At 41.9% G+C, this 21,681-nt stretch overlaps 1 protein-coding gene across 1 annotated transcript in view; it reads right to left on the bottom strand.

The window, feature by feature from the left end:
* Positions 1-21,681, bottom strand: part of CACNA2D3 (calcium voltage-gated channel auxiliary subunit alpha2delta 3) — an 864,056-nt gene that overhangs the window by 264,978 nt on the left and 577,397 nt on the right. The gene's annotated exons all lie outside the window — the stretch shown is intronic.

Consider the following 21,681-nt stretch of genomic DNA (forward strand, 5'->3'; position numbering starts at 1 on the left):
ACAGCGCTGGGGACAGACCAGTCTAAAGTGGTCGTGATCTGAAGCCTACGGTAGAGAGCAGGGAGTTGCTAAAGAAAAAGAAGACGGTAAATAGCTCCCTTCTGGTTTCAGAGATAGAAATCAATTGTGCTTTTGGCCCAAATTTTTAAGAGAGAACAAAAGATTGGTGGGTGATCTAGATTTCTTAAAAAAAATCCTAAAGGTGCCCTAATTAATGGTAGGGGTTCGAAAGATTTTATGAAGCAATGAATTTGAGCTATTAAATTAGATTAATCCAGAGAATCAGATTGTATTGTTACCTTGATACTGTGTTACCCATAACTAACTCAGATGAGCTATTTCAGAATTCAATCACTCTGAAATTCAAGGCAATCGTCATGACATGTGTTGTGAGTTTTGTATACTTCCTCAAATACGTGTGTGCAGGAAACACCCAAAAGAGCTCTGAAACATGTGGGAATGGTGAGATTTGGTTGTTTTTATCTTTCTTTCTATTAACTGAAATTAATGAATAAAAACTATAGTTCTTTCAAATAACAATGCCTTCTGCATCTCAATATATGGAAATCTGAAAAACAAATCATGTATACTAAAAGATCACAAGTTGAAGTCATATATTCATATGAACATTTATAGGAGTATTGGATATGCAGGCCACGTGCAAAAATAAGTCCGATACACGCTCTCTGAGAGATCACCCACCGTATGGGTCCCTAGTTTTAATATTCATATGTAAAATCAGTTGCGTGTGTGAATGTTTAATCACGCATGGATCATATGAATGCAAAACTGCAAATGGTTTATCCACAGTGTTGTAACTTACTGATAAACTCATCACATTCACATCTTTTTTTTTTTTTTTTTCAGTTTTAAGCCTATCAGAACTAATAATGCAGTCCTTTGCTTTTTATTTACTTACTAAATATCTACTAAGCATCAGCCCCTGAGCCAGGGAAGAGTACTAGGCATGGTGACTTGGTTATTACTCTGGGCTTGGATGGTACAAATTGGGAAGACATGGAGGTAAACTGAAGATAGCCATACTGTGTAAGCGGGCCATGAAGCCAGAGCAGATGGATGGGTCCCTGGAAGATGAGCTACTTAAAAAGAGACTTATCAAATGAGTAAGTGTTAGGCAAACCGATTCAACTATAACGAGAATCAAATCATGTTGTCCGAAGTGGAGATTATTTTACTTAAAGGGCATCAGAGTACACCATCCCCAGATATGCTCCTTTGGCATCAGGATTATTTTGAGCCAAAGGCAACTGAGAAACAGCAGGTGCGGGAAAAGCTCTCCACCTTCCCCCCTTTCTGCCTAAAGGTAGGGGGTACAAATTTCCCTCTGTGAAGGTGTCCCCCTTCTCCTCTCCCATACCAGGAGCAGGGAAATGGCTCTTAATCATGGGAGACACTCTCATCACCCCAGAGGCCGCATCAGATTGCGACTGCAAAACAAACTTTACCAAAATAACCCAAACTTCCATTCCTTCCGGTATATTTCACCCTCCCACCATTTATCGCCCATAGAAGCCCAAAGTCATTTTCCTTTGTCTTGTCACTTCTCCACAAACATATCACTCATTGTTAAAATGGTGTGTAAGCCCCATTTCCATCTTCCTACCCCCAGGCCTAACTGCCTGTTTGAGTCTTTACCTCTTTTCTCTGAAGGCCTCCACGTGCACACATAGTAAACCTTTCTTCCTACTGACTTACCTTTAGTCAGTTTAATTTGCAGGGTCCATATCATTAAACCTAAGAGGGTAGAGTAAAAAGTATTTTTCCTCCCCTATATACCATTAGTGTATCCCTCCTACTATTTGTATGATATTGTGACGGATAGCGGGAATAAAATGTCCCCCCCAACACAGAAAATGTCAGTCACTACCATGCATAATTCAGTGTAAGCCAGAGAGACATAATTTTAAAAATAGCCCAAGCAATGTGTAATAATAAGCTGTGTGAAATACTATAGAGGAACAAGAACTGATTCAATGAGAGAGTAATAATTTGGCAGTTAGGTCAGGGAAGGAAACTGTAATTTAAGACCCAAAGATTTTTTTTTAAGCTTATTTATTTATTTTGAGTGAGACAGAGACAGTAAGAGAGGGGGTGGAGCGGGGGGGGGGGGGGGGGGGGAGAGAATCCTAAGCAGGCCCGCACTGTCAGCACAGAGCCCACGTGGGGCTTGAACTGACTGAGCCACCCAGATGCCCCTGAGACCCAAAGATTAAGTGAGAGCCAGCCAGGAAACAAGCAAGGGCCCTGATGGCGAGTGGTAGTGGGTGATGACCTCCAAGGAACTGAGACAAAGTCAGGGAGAGAGCCTCGCGGTGTACAAGTGGAGCCAGGGGACCAACTGGGAGTCTACAGGCATGGTCTAAACAGGAGAGAGGGTGGAATTCACATTGCAAATGATGAGGGGAAATCTGAGATGTATTTGGGGAGTAGAATCAATAAGACTTGTATCTCAAACCCAGTGGCATTCACTGGGTATTCGGGCCACTATTCTTTGTATCAATCATGGCTGTCTCCAGTAGGCCCATCCCTCTCCTAAGTCAATGGCATCTTTGTATAATATGACATGCAAAGCAGGATCTGTGTTTGGGTTTATTGGCTTCTGAATGTCCCCACAACAATGATTAAGTATTTTGTTTGCCATTTAGGTAGCGAGAGGCAATGCACAACAAGAGAAAACTAGAAAAGGCTCATAAGGCTAGACTAGACCTCAGACATCTAGTCCAGCGGTTCTTAACATTTGTGGGGAATGATGGAAAATTATACCTGTTCATGTACACATTTTGATGGGAGGGATCACAGACTGCCTGAAATTCATACATGGCTAGATGCAGATTTTGAGGTCCCCTGTTCTAGACCAATCTTCCCATTGTTCAGGTGGAGAAACTGAGGAGTAAATGTTCTATAACATAGACGAAGAGGGAAGACCAGAAGTGTTACCTCCTGACTCTTTCGCTGAATTGTGTAACCTATGGAGCTTCTGGCAGAAACATACATTTCAGCCAAGGTATTCTAACAGCGGGCCTTAGATTTACGTGATCCATGGGGAAGCACCATGGTTCTGCTGGTGGCTGCCGGAATCTTGGGGAAGGAGGGGGCTTCTAGGTCTCCAGCCACCACTGATTCTGATCTGCTCCTGTTGGATTCATTCCATTGCAGACGACCTCACCATCCTACACCCCCTCCACCCCTTCCCAAGAGTGTACACATGTAAAAAACTAGAACTTTCCCACGGTTTCCCCTCCAAAACTACTCCCCTGAGGCCTTTGAGAAAATGTGATGGGCTGCAGCATAGAAAATAACTTAGAATTAAATAAGAGCTATCCTTGCCATTGAAAAGGTCTTAAGTTGTTTTGTGTCTCTGGGGTCAGGCCCATGCCCTCTTGCTAATAAGCTTGCTGGTCCCTGTCTTCTTGCAGGAGGCAACACTGCTGTTTTTGCATTTGTCTTATTTTCCTATACAGAGCAATTTTGTTCTGCCCTTCCTTCATTCCAGGCACCGACCTGGGGCTGCTCTTTCACATCCTCTAGGCTTCAAACCTTTCCTGAGGAATTCTGATTTGGAGGTGAACATCTGACAGTGATTGAAGGTCAAGGGAAGAGGTTAAATCTGACTGTCTATTCTTAAAAAGTAAAAACAACTTAAGTTTGTTTATTATTTGGGGGGAAGAAAAAGCACAGTTCAGGAATGAAATGCCTGACCACGTCACTGCTTCCCCTCCTGGCCCCATCCAAAGTTGCATGTGAGCAAAGGTTCAGACACAGCTAAGGACTCAGCCCCAAGGTTAATCGGACCCCCTCTTGGAAGGTCTCCAGCACGAGCCTCACGTCCTGTTGCTCATGCAATGCAGGGGGCTCCCAGACTGCTCAACTTCCTAGAGTTCCAAGCATAAAACGCTCTGTTATGGCTTGCCTTTGGGACACCTTGGCTTGTTCAATTTCATACTTGAAGTTTAGATCTACTTACTAACCCACCGCCTGACTCACCTGACTACCTATCAAGGTGGCCAGACTTTCCAGACAAAGTCATTAAAATTGCCCCCAAGGAGTTTGATTCAGGACCCTTAATTTCCTTCAGGGGAGAAGCTGTGTGCGTATCAGCAACAGCATATCATGATTTTTGACATAGTGATGGCAGGCAGTTGGAGTTATATAAATTATAGGATGTGATTACAGCATTGCTGTGATAACACCATCGAAATCCTTTTGTGATGCATAACATTCAAAATGCAAATTCCAGGATATTTATAAGCCCATCAAATAGAATTGCTACGACTCCTTTTAAACCCGGGAATGCTGGGTTTCTTTTACAAGGAGGATGAGCTGAGTTTTCCTTCTGTCACTTAATACAGCACAGAGAACTCTCCATGTGAGACATACATGCTGCAAATTTCAAGTTTCCTATCTTGTGCTGCCAACACTATGAAACATGATTCAGGACAAATCAGGCTCTGGTGTCTTCATATCTTAAAAGCAGGCACTGTGAGCTTTTCAAAATTCACGAGAAGCAATGTAACTCAGGCTGGTGGGAATGGAAAGGCCATTTCTAATCTCACATCAAGCATTTTAAAGACTCTGGCACTCTGTAATGCAGTCCGTTGGGCTTGTGCCTCCTCACAGCACATATATATGAGATATCTGCCCACATCCCATGGGAGAGCAGAGGCCTCACATCCACGCAGGCTAAAGAGGGCTGAATGAAGCCCATTCGTTCCATTAATTATCCCAACTCTTTGGGCAAATTCCTCAATCTCCCTAAGTCTTGGCTTCCTCATCTGGAGAATGGAGACTGTAGGACCCACTGACCAAGGATGCCAAAGCACACTTAGCAGGATCTGGGGTGCATGTTAACTGCCCCCATACCGGTGGCTCTTGCACCCATTTATTCTTACTGTGCTGCATGGGAGGCCTGGCCTACTGCACTGTAGAAGCATCAAAAAGGATGCTTCTGAAGATCACCACTAGCTTTTACAGTTCAACCATTCCTCCCGGGCTTTCTGGTTCACTCCTGCTGGCCACAGCACAAGAACAGGACCATGGCAGATTCCGTTACTATAATTATGCCAACGCTGGTTGTTGCTCTAGGACGCTGCCAAAGAAATTTCTGAGACAGTGACGGCCAAGGGCATCAGTAGAATGTTTTCGTTTCCTTTCTCATTCCCAAGAATGGAATGGAGCTTCCAGGCAAGACACATGGATATACCCCTTAGAGTAGAGAGAGTGGCTTCAAAGAATGGGAGCATCCAGGGATTCCCCTCTGCTGGGAAGGGACACATATACATGACCCTCTTTACCCCCTTTTTTTAGAATGTCAAAATTTGGGAAGTCTAAAATGAAAAGAAGGTAGAATTCATTCCATAAGACTCTGTGTACAGAACAATAAATAATGCTACTCTGAGTTTCTAGATAAAAATGATTAGCATTTATATGGAGCACTTGCTATGCACCTGGCATGGTGCTAAGCAACATTATCTTTTTTTTAAAAAAAAATTTTTTTTTCAACGTTTATTTATTTTTGGGACAGAGAGAGACAGAGCATGAATGGGCAAGGGGCAGAGAGAGAGGGAGACACAGAATCGGAAACAGGATCCAGGCTCTGAGCCATCAGCCCAGAGCCCGACGCGGGGCTCGAACTCACGGACCGCGAGATCGTGACCTGGCTGAAGTCGGACGCTTAACCGACTGTGCCACCCAGGCGCCCCAACATTATCTTTTTTAATCTTCACAATCTATGAGATCGGCACCGTTACTATTCTCATTTCACAAAGAAGAAACCTTGATTGTACAGTTGACCCTTGAACTACATGGGTTTGAACTACACGGGCCACTTCAACATGGAAACTTTTGATAAATATTAGAGTACTGTAAATGTATCTTCTCTTCTTTATGATTTTCTTAACAACATTTTCTTTTCTCTAGCTTACTTTAAGGTAAGAGTATGGTATATAATACATATAACATACAAAATACATGTTACTTGACTATGTAAATTATCAGTAAGGCTTCTGATCAACAGTAGGCTAATAGTAAAGGTTTTAAGGAGTCACAATTTATACATGGATTTTTGACTACAAAGGAAGGGGTTGGTGCCCCTAACCCTGCATTGTTTAAGGGTCAACTGTGTACAACACTATTATGTGGTAGGTAACTTACTGTAAAATACTTTAGCATAGATGATGTGAGTGCATATGCTGATTTCTAAAAAATGTTTATTGAGAGAGAGCAGGGGAAGGGCAGAGACAGATGGAGAGAGAGAATCCCAAGCAGACTCCATGCTGTCAGTGCAGAGCCTGAGGTGGGGCTTGAACTCATGACCCTGAGACGATGACCTGAGCTGAAACCAAGAATGGGACACTTAACTGACTGAGCCACCCAGGTGCCCTGGATTTTAATTTATGTCTTAGAGAAAGTCAACTGCCTTAACCAGAAACACATATTCTGGCTAGTAGTTAAGCAAAAGGCAACATGCCCTACCATTTATCTCTGACCCGCAGCAGAGGTTTTGTCAATTACCATAACAACGGACATTAGAAAGGATTTTTCATTGGTAAATTGGAGATTTCCACTCTATATGGATTGGTTAACAGATTGCAGAAACCCCGCCTTCCTCTGCAGGAGCCCACAAAGGGTTTTGGGAGCTCAGCAGATTCCATCTTGAGAAACAGCATGTCAGGTCTTCTTGCTAAACAGACAGCCTTCAGCTGCTGACTCAGGCTTCTCAGTCACCTGACTCCAAACAGAAGGTTAACTGACACCTGCAAGTAACACATTTGTTCTGATGCAAGATGCCATCAGAACATCTGAAAGGATAGAGATCTGGGACTTCCTGGAGCTTTCAGAACATTTAGTTGACTTGTTCAGGATGTTAATAAATGTTTGCCGGGATGGCAGAATTTGCCTGAGACTTGTTTTCACCATAACGTGGTAACAGGATTGTGAGCAAAACAAAGTACGGCCTTGCCACTACATGTTGGAAGCTACCGATAGCTTTAAAAAACATCTAATAATTTTAAATTACCTGATTGGCTTGTATTATTCACTTCAGAGACTTAAATTGTATTTCCTAGAAATGACACCCTGCTGTCTAGCATAGGGACTGACCCTCAGCTAAGTAGGCGTTTGCCTAATAAACTAGGAAACCTACATCGGGTTTCATAGGCTTCCCCAAACGACGGCCAAAGAGTAGACTCTCCTATCTACTGACACTACAGAAAAGGAGCAGTTCAGCTGGATACAAGGGCCATGAAGTCCAGACACCCTCAGTGCTCCTAATTCAGCCCTAGGTTGGATTATCATCACAAGAGAAATGGGAAACTGACAAACTTGATCTAGATTCCATGAAGTCTGGGGAAATCAACAGACCTTACAAAAATGTGTGGTTCTGCCAACACGGCAAAGGGCTGCTGTGAACCTATTGGCTGCGGCCAAGACACAGCTCTCAAGGCATCCCTGCATTCCCAGCCACCAGTTTTCTTTTCCAAGTTTATCCTTGTTTGCATTCAGTTCAACTTGGTCGAAAATCTGTTCTTAATAATATTAATAGTTAAAATTAAGATTATTTTAACCTCTAAATAACTTATGTTTAACAAAACCACACTATTTTCTAAGTAAAAAGACCCACACATTTTAATAACAAAACAGAGTCAGAAATCTCACTTTAAAAGGAGAGCCTTTGCAACACAATACGGTTTGCTACAAACGTATTGTCATGCAGTGATCGATATTTCTTGAGAATTCCATGCTTTCACATAACAGAAAACTAAATAAGAAGCAGATTGTCAAGTGCTATGATGGTGAACAGCTGCCAAAAATCTCTGTTTTTTTCCCCCTCATTCCGTTAGTATTCTGTTGCAAAAGTTATATTGAAACCGTAATTCATTAAGGATTTCTCAGCATCTTCTTCAGAAAACACACTGTGATTCTATCATATCAGACTTTCTGGGAATTTTCCTTTCCAGTCCGGCCCAGAGTAATTAACTTGGCCTGAATAAAGATGGTAATTAAAAGCAGACAGCATTTATATTTTGATGGAGAATTGAATGCTAATACTAAAGAAGCTCCATGGACCTGAATATTTTTCCCAGCCTCTCCCAATATCAAATGTCTTTGGAGTCCACCTAAATTATGATGATGCCCTACCAAGAAAAATCACATTCCACTCTTCATCCATAGACCATATCTTTAGCAAAAAAACCACTGTTAGGAACTTTTCCATCAGACCTAAGTAATGTAGTATAAACAATGTGCCTTAAGCAATCAACCCTTTCCCCAACATATTGCTCTTAACAATATGCATAGAAAGGGAACGTTGCAGAAATCTGGTTCACTCCTGAAAGTTCCCTGTTCTTCTGTCTAAAATCAGTGATTTCCACTGAGTAGATGAGGCTGGCATTCATTTAAACCAGCTGTTTCAGACCTGAACTTGACAAATATGACAGCCATATTTTGGGGACAGTATTTTAAACTCTACTTGGTACAGCCATCCTCTTTGTAGCCAATATTCTATACTATTTCTTTCCTACTTCTTGGTGTCTCATTGGATGTTTTTAGAAGAAATATAGCGTAGAGTGAGAGAAACAAGCTCTAGTGAGTAGTAAAAAGAGGCTGGTGGTATATGACAAACAACATGCTACTTTATTTCACTTTCATCCACTTCCTCAAAGAGTTTACAGTTCGGTGAGATAAAAAATGTACATATGTGGAATTTCTGATATAGTACAAGATTCTGGGATGGTGCCAGATGATTTAAGAGCACATCACAAGACCAGAGCACCTGGGTGGCTCAGTCAGTTAAGCATCGGACTCTTGATTTCAGTTCAGGTCATGATCTCATGGTTCACGGGGATCAAGCCCTGTGTCGGGCTCTGTGCTGACAGCACGGGGCTTGCTTGGGATTCTCTCTCCCTCTCTCTGCCCCTCCCCTGCTCTCTTTATCTCTCTCTCTCAAAATAAATAAATAAACATTTGTTTAAAAAAAAAAAAAAGAGCATATCACAAAAGCCCCATTTGAGACTAGGGGTGGATCCAAGGAGATCAGGACATGCTTCCCAGAGGAGATAGTGATGGAACTGAAAGTGAGGGATAAGCCCAAAAGGCTCCCAGCTGGGGTGGGAGGAAGAGGCTGCTTCTTGCAGTTAGGTAGAAGAAAATCTTAAGACTATGAATCTGTGGGTAGGGTGAGGCTGCACAGAATGGAGAAAAGCCAGGTTGAAACAGAAGAATGACGGGTGAACAGGGGTCAGGTTATCAAATGATTCAAATTTAGGTCCCCCTTGAGGGTTCTGAGCCAGTGGTGAGTCAATCCACACTTTATATGCTCTAACTTACTGGTTGATAGCTAACATAGCTCAACCATTTGTGAAGCACTTTGCATCTGGACCTTGAAATACTTTTCTGAGGCAGACAGGAAAAGTCATCTAATTTAGCCTCAGGATGGTCCTCGAATGTGTGAGGACAGTCCTTCCCAAGGGTCCCTTCTTGGAAAACCATGGGAGGTGAACTGATGAACAAGCAGTGCATTTGAATCTGTCCTCAAAGGAGGATCCTGGACATGGAAACAAATGCTCATTACATGGTGCTAAGTGAGAGAGAAAGAGACTGGGATGAATACTTGCTCTTGCTTCATCTCGGGTCACCGTCAGTGTGATTGCTTTGGAAGAGAAATCAATTACAAGAGTGTTGAACAGTTATTTCCATCAACCAGCAAAGATGTTGATGTTCCAGAATTTTTGAGTAAACATAATGGAAATTGATTTGAAAACACGTTCCTTTTGCCTGAATAAACCATGTCTTTGTTTTTCCTTTCTTTGTTCAGAACTAGAGAGAATTTCCCCTGAGGCACTGAGCTTCCTGCTTGGTCTGGACATTTAACAGTAGTGTGTATCATCGGCAGAATAATGCCGAAGGAGCCCCCAGTTGCTATATCACCCACAGGCAGTTGTGAACAGCCAGGAAGGAATAATCTTTTAAAGTCAAGAGGCAAAGAATGGTCCTCTGCCATGTTTCAATAAAAGTAGCTGAAGAGCCCAGCTAGGTGAAATACTCTCATCTATGGTATCTGTGAGCCACGGTCGCAGACAGTACATCTGCATTTGGCACAGCAATGCTTACGGAATGAAAGCAAAAGAATTACATCTTTTACATGGAGAAAACCCTGTGTGCAGCAAGAGAAGAGAAACTGGCAGCTGATATCAAACCACAGGTTGATTCTCTGGGATTATTTTAATTATTCTTCATGCTGGTAATAAGAGGAATGCATTCATTTTAGTTTAAACCAGGTCGGTGCGTGAGAATCAGCTCTGAGAATCGAAGTTGCCCAAGTATTTGGGCCATTAAGGGGGAAAAAAGCAGTACGGATTTAGTTGTGGTGGCCAAAATACCTCCCTCAGCTCTCAAAAGACACAAGGGGAGAGGGATTCCTATCCCCCATGTAGCAGACAGGTGGATGGAGGAAGGGCGATGTCAAGATGTGGGAGGCAGGGAAAGGACTGGGAGATATTTGTTGGAGCAGCTGGAACTAAAAGGAAGCCATGAGCCTGGGGCTCAGAGAAGAGGAATGAAGATATGGTACTGAGAGTTAGTATTAGAACCTAGTTGGTGATGCAGCTTATGGAAACTGTGGATAGAAAGACAGAGGTCTAGAAATGTTACCTTCTCCAGACTCTGGTCATTTCCTCTTGCTTAAAAATCTTTCCTACAGAATCTGTGATCCACAGCTCTGGCTGATCTGTTTCCATCATATGACCCTTCCCTAGCCACAGCTGATTGGATAAGTGGTAGACATCTGACCTCAATGGGATGGTGGGATGGGGTTAGAGTAAGTTATGCAATTTGCTCAGAAATGAACTCATATCACAAACACTGAGCCCATCTGTGTCAGCTTTGAATTGGGATATCATGTTAAGCAGGACTTAGAGAAGACCATGTTTCACCGGTGAATACGGGTGGCCAAGGGAACTGGTCTCCAGAGAATATAAAAAATACAGATATTTGAGGGGAAAAGCACAGGCAATTTGGTTTTCTAATACAACCATGGGCACAACCTTCCAATCCCCATAACCATCTCTCCTAACTGGACCCAACCCGGTGCCTTGATATAAGCTTAGCGGCACAGCAGATAATCCACAGCAGCGAATTCCATTTTGCCATTTTCAGAGACTGACTCACTTATTACTCAGAATACTACTTAGGTTCTTCAGTGCCAAAGAGAAGCAAAACAGTGCTTTGGAGCTTCCCTAAGCATTCAGGAGGTGGCCAAGCAACCAGGGCTCCATGGCCCTACTCCCCACATCCACCAGAGCAGCTTAGCTTCTATATGTATTATACACCAAGTGTCCATGGAAACATTTCACTAGACAAAGAGCTCTACTGCTTAAAAACATGGCACCATAGGGCACCTGGGTGGCTCAGTTGGTTAAGTGTCTGACTCTTGATTTTGGCTCAGGTCATGAACTCATGGTTCATGAGACTGAGCCCTGCATCAGGCTCTGAGCTAACAGCATGGAGCCTGCTTGGGATTCTCTCTCCCTCTCTCCCCCACCACCCACTCTCAAAATACATAAGTAAATAAACTTAGAAATGAAAACATGGTACCATAATGAATATCATACTGATGGAATACATGATCTCAGGCATAGATTAGTTTGGGAGTCTACAGACAAAGTCTATGCAGGACTCTGTACCTTGCAGCCCTCCCAGTATCAACTACCTTTGGGACTGGTTTCTTCCCCACTCTGTGAGATTCCAGCCATCAGTTAGCTCCACCTCACCCCTCAGAATGGGGTTGTGACCCAAACAGACCTATTATGGATTTGATATCGATGCTGGAAGAGAAAGGGAGAAATCAAGGGTATCAAACAATGAAAGCTAGTGGATGGGAAAGGTCGTGTTTGTCATCCTAAAGAGTGGGAAACTGCCTTCCCAAGAACTAAGCCAAGAAATCAAGCAATTCATGAGATTCATTGGAAGTTGAAAACACAGGAGTGATAGCTGAAGCTAGTCATGCCTCAGGACAGAACTACACAGGTATCTTGGTTCCAGGAGCTCACGAATTCCTTTTTTGACCTCTGCTACTTTGAGTTGAGTGCTCTCACTTGTAAACAAAGAATACTGAATAATCTATTATGCTAAATGATTATTCGGGCTTAATGGTCTTATCCATTTCTATAAGATCTTATCTATTTCTAGAGACTGTCCTTTCTTTAGGGACAGTTACAAATTATTATACCATAATAGCAGAAACAACCATAAATCTAAAAATAAAAAAAAAACCCTCTTAAAAACTAATTTTTTTCATTTTCAGCTCTAAGCATTTCTATTAGTTGACAGTCATCCATAATGTATCAGAATATCTTTCCTGAAGATAGTACTTTTATACTTTGAATTCATAGTTTCACAACATGAACTCAAAGAAAAAAACAAGGTTGAGCTAAAAAAACAAACAAACAAAACAACAACAACAACCCACTATTTAATAGAGAAATCTAGAATCAAATGGAAAAGAAAAATATTTGGATAAATATAAATGGCACTAGAAATCAGAATGCACTCTTTTTAACATCACCATCTCCTGGCAAAAAAATAATTATAATAGTAATCTGTTTCAATGGAAATAAAGTACTATAATATTTATAGTCTGTGCCAGAGTTATAATGACTGCAGGGGCAGAAGTGAAGTGTCACAGCATGCTCCACATGTTTTTAACACGGTTTCTAAAGGCTCTGGAGGCTATTAAATTTAATGAACCCATCTGCTATGAAATAGAGGTCCCAACGTAATCAGTTTTCTCCATGCCATGTAATGCAGATGGCATTCTCTGTTCCACGACCCAGCAGGATGGTTTATGTTTCTCTATACGTGTGTCTTTTTGTTTTGACGATTTGAACTCCTTTGATATGCAGCAGTGTCTTGGGAAAATACTGTAAATTCAGTTTCCAAGCCCCAACAACTTCTTTATGATGGCTTCGACCCCCTGAGTAATTGCTTCTAGGCAGTGCGATGTAGCTTAAGGCAATCACCCAAACGACTCCTAAATGGCCTAGGTACCATTCCTAGATGAGAAACTGAAACAAATGTGCAATCTATCAAATGCGAAGCATTTTCTCCCAAGTTGGACTTAGTGGGGGGTGAGGAGGAAAGATACACGTCCAATTTGCAAATGCAACTAAATTGGTTTGAAAGTTCCTACAAATTGCATACTGAATTGCATTACCAGCAACAGGGAGGGGCAGGAGGGCTTGGTAATGAATTCTCATTATTTTAAATGGTCACATTCCCACTGTTTCTAAAAGACTTCTTTGCTTCCCTTCTGCTTGTCACCATGGTCTGTGGAAACTCCCCTGGAGGGGTTGATCAGGGATGCTGATGCTTCCTTAGTTTAATGCAGCATCTACCCTGCACAGCAAGTTGGGTAGCATTCCCAAAATGATTACGTCCCAACTGGAAAGCACAAGTCATTTGCTTACAAAATGGAACAAATTCCATTGTTAATGATTTTTTTGCTCTGCACCTAAGAGATAATGACTGTGCATGACTTGTATTCTGATAAGAAGCCCATGAATTTCAGAATTCTGGTGTTTGCTGTTTTGTCAATTAATACATGAGATCTTATTAGATTAAACATAATTAATGTTGTTAACATTAATTCATTTATTTGGGCTTCACCGGGAAAGCAAATTGAATAGAACAGCCAGGCAGGAAACAGAATATTTAATCAGACGGGTAGTAATCAGCAGAGAAGACAGGCCCTGAAAGGAAAATTCTGTCAGTCCTGATTCTAGATCAGGCTTAGTTAAATACAATCCTTGACTCATGTGCAAAAATCTATATTTAGGCTATATAGACTTTTATCTTTAGCTTGTCCAGACCCCAAAATGTATGAATCAATACATAATTAATAAAAAGGTAAAGTACCACACTCACGGGTCATTTTAAGCTATTCATTTAAGTATTAAGTCAATTACATGATTATTTTTGTTGCTGCTGGGTCTTCAGCCATAATGACTGATGAGTCAACCAACAGGAACTCCTTTTGCCTTAACTTCCAGATAATTAAAGAGAAAGAAGACTTTTAAGACCATGTTAAGCCAACTGGTGGAATCAAGTGTCTATGTTTACTAGATAATCAACAAATACCTACTCCTTCAGTATTTGGTAGAAATGATATTAATCAGCAGGTCTGGTTAATCGTATCTGAGTCTGAAACAAATCAAAGCCACTTTCAGACTACAATGTCACAAAGAGACTCAAGGCTCTTAGAGGCATTAGTGGTAAGCAGCAGTCTTATGATGAAGAGCAGACATGGCTGCCTTGAGACTTGCTCTTCATAGAGAGTTTGCAGGAAGGAGGAGGTGTTGGTTGTATTTCCTTCCAGCATGATCTTTCCCTCTCAGACCACAGCATGTGGGCAGTCTGTTGCAATAGGCAGGATTCTAAGACAGCTCCCAGGATTTCTGCCATGGTAGGTACATGACCCTTACAATTCCTTCTCCTTGAGTATACGTATGATGGGATATCATTAGCATGATTAGGTTGCTATCAATGGACTTGAAGTTAATTAAAAGATTATCGTGGGTGGGACTGACGTAATCAAAGAAGCTTCTATTTAGAGGGATGCACTCTTGCTGGTCTGGAAAAGAGCAAACAGCATCGTGTGAACTGCCTCTCATTGACCATGTGGCAGGAACTTTGGGTTCCAGGAGCTGAGAGCAATTCCCAGTTGATAGCAAGCAAGAAAACCGGGACCTCAGTCCTCTAACTGCAAGGGATCAATTCTACCAACAATCTGAATGAGCCTGGAAGAGGCCCTGAGCTGCAGATGAGAACTACAGCCTTGGGAGACCCTGAGCCAAGGGACTTAGCTACCTTGTGCCCAGACTCCTGACCAATGGGAACCCTGAGATAATACATTTGTGTTACTTTAAGCTGCTGTTTGTGCTCATTTGTTACATAGCAATAAAAATGAACACAGCTGTCCCCATGATGCTGATCCATGTGGGTCATTCTAGCTGGAAATCAAAACTCTGCACATACCAACTGCTGGCCCTCCTCTCTGTATTTGGTAAGGTCACTGTCCACAGAGCTCACAGTTCCCAGAGGCTACCAAGAGGCAATAAGATAGGAAGCAGATACTAACCTGGCCACCAAACCTACCACATCAACCTGAGAGAGAACAAACAAATCAAGGTAAACTTGCCCTTAATGAAAAGGAAGGAGGGAAGAAAAGAAGGAAGGGAGGAAGCAAGGGAGGAAGGAGAAGAAAGGGAGGAAGGGAGAAATAGAAAGAGAAAGAAAGAAAGAAAGAAAGAAAGAAAGAAAGAAAGAAAGAAAGAAGAAAGAAAGAGAAAGAAAAGAAAAGAAAAGAAAAGAAAAGAAAAGAAAAGAAAGGGAGGAGGGGAGGGAAAATAGCTAAGTACCAATTTCCTCTGAATATATGGAAGGCTATTTCTCCCCAGTCTTACAGATACATGGCCCACAGTTGACACATTGTTATTTTCAGCAATAATCTGTAGAGTCTTTCCAATGCATTCATTTACATATCCACAGAAGTAACAATTTTCTTTTAACACTCATTAAGTTATGGGTTTCAATAATAATTGATTTATACAATTAGGATAAAATAACAGCTAGCATCAACAAGTTTGGGAAGTCTGAATATGAAGACAACTAACTTTGAATAAACTCGCAACTCAACTTGGAACAGTTGTGTATAAACTTCTTGTACCAGTATGGCCTCCAGAGCCAGTGTCCAGTGTGCTTTGGGCAAGAGGCACGAACTGTTTCACTGAGCCCATTATTTGGTAGCCAATTGAGAGAGCTCCTACCGTGTTTCCCTTGCCTTGGGAAATCGGCCAGTACTTACTTCCATGAGGCTGTGGGGACTGGTCTGGATGGTGCAGCACGGCTGCTAGTCCTTCTTGGGGACAGTGACCCTAGACATCAACCCCAGATATTAATGCCCCACCCACAGTAGGTAATTACAGTGAAATGAATTCCAAGGGATTAAAGTGCATCTCTAGACGAACAGTGCTTCCAAGGGACTCATTATACCTAAGTGCCAGATTCTATTATCAGAAGGGAATAAGACGTATTGCAGTTACCAGCCCAAAAAAGGAGAACATTTCCAAAACTTCCTATAGCCAAGGAGAAAAATTCTCACTGGGCTTCCTGAGTTTGGGAAAGGATGATAGGTATCATTTACTGCATTCTCACCATGCACAGATGTTTAATCCTTAATGTCAACCCTGGAAGTCAGGTTTTATCCCCACATGGTAAAGGAAGAAAACAATACTTGAAGAAGCTAAGGGACTGACTTATGGTCACATAGCTAGTATGGTATAGACATGGAATTCAGACTGGGTCTCTTTTAATGATAAATTCAATGCTATCAGTTAATAAACTAAGGTAGATTGTAAATGCTTAAATATATATATACACATATATACATATATGTACATACATGTATATATTTATATACATGTGTGTACATATATACACATATATACATACATGTACATATTTATATACATGTATGTACATGTATATACATACATATATTTATATACATGTACATGTATGTATGTATATACATACATATACATATATGTGTATATATATATATATATATATATATATATATATATATATAGCCCAGAGCTGCCAATGCTACCAGAACATTATGAAAATGGGGTCACCAGTTCCAATGTCAAGTGCTTCTGAATTTGGTGTCTTTCATTATTCCATGGTGGGACATATTAGGGCACTGCTGGCTTGAGACTGTCCTGAATGTGTCAGGATGGTCACAAACTTGTCTTGCTTATGCTGCCTCCCTGCCATTTATCTTGTGGGTGGTTCCCAAGTTGGACTCATCTCAGAATTTCCACTCTACAGATAAGTTCAGCATGCAAATCCTCTTTTGAGCCCACACACAAACAGCAGGGGGCTTTTGTTCTTGTCCTGGCAGAATCCAGGCCCAGACAGAGTTTGAAGAGATTGTTGCTTCCTGGCCAAAGATGCAGCCATGGGAGCAACAGCCGCTTGTCCTCACTGAACAGCGGTAGAAAGAAGGAAGATGGAAACCCCAGTGTCCCCCCTGACCCAGCCGGTTTCTCAGCCCCACCAAGACGAGAAGAGACTCTCAGAATGTTCTACTGGGGGAATTATTTCTCAGGGCTATTTGCAAAGACACAACAGAAGCTTGGAAAGCACAGAGGTGGTGCTGAGCTATCATTCATTACGGCGGGGGTGGAGGGGCGCTAGTTTTATGTCTATCAAAGGATTCTTGAGGAGGTAGAATAAATGAGCTCTGTTATCTTGGCATACCATTTTACTCAATTATGAGCGACTTAAAGCATTATTTTATTTTTAAAGTAAGTAAAGATGATTATGGAGCAGAAATGCAAATTTCATAGAATGTTGGAGATAAAGCACAAGACTTCAAAGACATTTCCCTCTGAAAACTGCATGTCCAGAGCTGCTCCCAGACCATTTATTTTTGCTTCTGCTATCCAGAATTCTTTCGTGGAAAAGTTGGAGTAGCAATGGGTTCTCTGGATCTCTTCATTGCCTTTCATATGTAAACGTATATATGTATGTGCATATACATATGTGTATGTAATTTAGTAACTCTAGAACAATTGATTTAAGGGATTAACATTATCTAAAGCAAGACATCATATTAATACAAATCTTTGCCCTCTTCCCTGACCTTCCACCACCATGACCTTCAGGTTATGTATCCTCAGCCGGCATACTCTATGAGCGTGGTGTGTCTTTTCCAAAGGCACGCCGTGCCTATTTGCTTCTCATTAGTGACACTAGTATTTTTAAAGTTTATTTACTTATTTTGAGAAATAAAGTGAGTGAGAAAGCAATAAAAAATGAATAGAGTGAGAGAGCAAGGGAGGGGGAGAGAGAGAGGGAGAGAGAATCGCAAGCAGGCTCCATGCTGTCAGCTCACAGCCCAGCATGGGGCTGGAACCCACAAATCGTGAGATCACGACCTGAGACGAAACCAAGAGTCAGACGCTTAACTGACTGAGCCCCCTAGGTGCCCCTAGTGACACTAATTTTGATGACCCACGCCAGATTCTATTTGGATTCTCCCACTGTGTAGAGACTATTTTTTCCCCTCACACCTAGTCAAAAATCTCTGGGGAAGATCTTTGAGATGATGAAAATATCCTGCTCCAAATCTCCCCCTTGGTTTAACTTGCACCGAGGACCTTTTCCCTCACCCAGTCTTCAATACAATGGCAGGAAAGTGGTGATCTTCTGTCTCCATGGCTGCCGTGACATTTATCAGTCAGCGGGGCACTGTGCACCACGCCCCTGCCCACCTACTTCATCTGTTCAGTTCATCTCATTGACATTTGTTCATCTGTTCACCATTGGTAAGAACACATGGATTTCCGTTTTACTCCACAGGTTATACTCCGCTACTGTCCCTTTTATTTTGAGGCTCAAACTGTCCCAGAGCTGACCAGTAAGGGCCCCTTCATACTGACTCCTGTGTCCTTGTGAGATGACCTTACTGTTATTTTGAGCACTTCTTAGTTTCTGGCATAAAATATTCTAGGCTCTTTGGTGGGGGGGGGGGGAGGGAGGGGGGCAAGGGGTACCTTCCCCGCCCAAGCCCTGAAATTAGCAATTTCTCTAAGAACGCTGGTTTGTTTTAGTGGGGAATGGTTTTAGGAAGCTGGGATCCGGGTTCTAGATGTGCTCACTGCTACTGGGGTGCCACTGCTTAGTCTAGGCCCTTTCAAGGGACAGAGTTGGGGTTTCATTCTGAGACCTCCCATCCCGTCTTATCCTGCAGGCATCTGTTTTATGTTCCTCATCTACACATTTGCTCACTCCTACCATACTCACAAACCAGATTCAGATTTGCTAGGCCCACATGACACCACATGACACCAAAAGGAGTTTGGTGTCAGTTCTCTCTCCCGCCTCAACTGAGGGTAGTCTGTTCAAGATTTAACATGGTGCCTAAGTTCTATATTCAAAAGCGTACTGCTTTTTCTCCCCTTTTTTGGTAATATTTTTAGTTCATACGAAATGCGGTTGGATTCATTTGGTTCTGTTTGCATTCACTATTAGTTTTCCCTCCATTCTTGTTGACTGTAATTTTTGAATGCGAAGGACATCAACCTGCTTTCAAAAATCCAAGCTATGCAAAACGGTGTACCCAGAGGAGTCTCACTCCGTTCACTATCTCCTCCTCTGCACTTCTGCTTGTCGTAGGTAACCGATTCTATGCGATATCCTTTCTGTGTTTCTTTTCGTAAAATTAAGCATATATACCTATACCTTCTACTTCCTCTTCTTTCTGATACAAAAGGTGGCACTCTATTTATACTCTTACATTTTATTCTTCTTACTTGGCAATATATCCTGGAAATCCTTCTATATCTACCAGGAAAACCAAATCATCCTCATTCCTGTTTTTCATATTAAGTCCCATGATGTGTATGTACGATGGTTTATCTCTCTCTCTTATGCTTGTGTATTTAGGTAACTTTCAGTATTTTGAAATGACATGCATTTCTGTAATGGACAAACCTGTGCACATGTATTTTCATATTGCTGCAGGTTCGTCTTCAGAGTGCATTCCTAGACGTGGAATTGCTGGGTCCAAGGATAAATGCAAATGCCCCGTCATAGAGATGTCCCCATTCTCTTCCCACACACAATCCAGGAGTGTTCCTTTTCCCACAGCCTCATCAACAGAGGGTACGGTTAGGCTTTTAATTTTTGCCACTCTGATAGATGCCAAATTGTATTTCACTAGGGTGTGCTTTTCATTTTTCTTGTCTTTCTACGAGTGAAACTGTACATCTTTCATATGTGGAAAAGCATTGTTACTATTTTTGTAAATTGTCTACTGTCTTTTGTTCACCTTTTAAAAATAGGAATATTAAGGTATTACCCTCAATTTTGAAAAGTTCTTTATATACTAGGTTATTAATGACTTAAGTGTGCTCTATGTTGCAAATATTTTCTCTCATGTTACCTTGTGCCTTTGACTTTGCTTATCGTGGTTTTTGACTTATCAAAGTTGGTTTTCGTTTGGTTTTGTCTTTAAGAGTTAAACTTATTCATGTTTCTTTTCATTGCATCTGGATTTTAGAGTCATTGCCAGAAAGATTTTCTCTGAATCCAGGTTATAGAGGGATTCACCCAGGTTTCGTTCAAGTGCTTGCATCATTTCGTTTTTTACAATTTGGACCACAGATCCACTTGGATTTCTTTCTTGGGTGGGAAGTGACAAATAGAACTAGTTTCATCTTTTTCTAAATGGCATCTAGTTTTCTCAAAAGCGTTTATTATGAAGACCATCCTGACCCCAGTGATCTGAGATGACACCTTTATCTATACTGAATTTCCATATGTGGTTGGATCCCTTGTTTTTTTTTGGACCTCCTGTTCTACTGACCTATCTCTCGGTTGCTGGTACCACTATGCTGCAATCATAGAGGCTCTGTTTTATAGGTCTTAAATTGATGAAACAAATAAAATGCCTGATCAAACTGGCTGATCAAACCCTGTTCAAACCACTGGGTGACTGGCTCACTTCATTCTTGGCAATAGTCACATGGCTCCTTTTCTTTAAGGCTTTTTCCTGCCATACTCAACCACACATAAGAGATGAAACCATCAGTTCTGTTGCTGTGGCTATTGTTGTTAGTATGGTGCCCACATAGATGGGGCAGCTTAGTTATTTCATTGCCATGATTCTAAACCAAACTGGGGTCAGACTACAGAAACGATGAATGCCCCAGGTCTCCCTGGCAACCAGAGAGGGTTTTTCACCTTAGCGTCCATCTCTATGCAGGGTGATTTCTCCCGGGGAAGGGGTAGGCCACCACGGTGTCCCCCAAGTTGGGTCCCCATATGCTGTTTCTGCCCTGCATTCACCTACAGCTGCCAGAAATGCAGCAAGAATGAGAGAGCTCATGGAGAGAAAAGCCGGCCCACCGCAGCCATTGAGATCACTCCAGAGGACAGCTGTGCCTGGGTTACAGTGATTAATGTGATGTTAATCCCAACGAAAACGATGGGAGAGAGGCCCTGTGAGAACATTTACAATCAATAAATGAAAAATGCCACTCCCATCAGACTCATTATCACTCTGAAAAATCACCCTGAAATTACACAAGAAACCTGGCCATTGAGCCATTACTAGATGACTGGCAAAGCTCCTCCTTTTACACTAATTCTGCATCAGATTTTTTTTTTTTTTTTGCTTGGAATTTGCTTTAGAACGAGCTCATGGCCAGAGTTCCAACATCAATCCAGTGCCTGTGTAACCACCATTGAAGCATATTCTCACTCGTCTCTGGGAAGAGAATGCAGCTGTGGCCTCTACGGCGGCTCCAATTCACTGTTGGAGCTAAACGTTGGTCACCTTCCCAAGCTGAGACCTTAAGATTCATCATCAGGACCGGGCCTCTCAGATGGTTAGCACTGAATCTAACAAGCCCATAATAACTGCTACTGATAGAATCTGTACACATATGGGAAGGAAAACAAAGTGCTGAGCAGACACCTGCCAAAAGTGCTGGTTACATTCTGATATTATGATTTTTCACCAACCTTGCTTGCCCAGAGGACCAACACAACTGTACCACAAAGGAAAATGTCATCGAACTCCATTATTGAGGAAGA

Source organism: Herpailurus yagouaroundi, unplaced genomic scaffold (genome assembly GCF_014898765.1).
Source record: "Herpailurus yagouaroundi ecotype Mexico unplaced genomic scaffold, PumYag 213, whole genome shotgun sequence".
Classification (NCBI taxonomy): domain Eukaryota; kingdom Metazoa; phylum Chordata; class Mammalia; order Carnivora; family Felidae; genus Herpailurus; species Herpailurus yagouaroundi.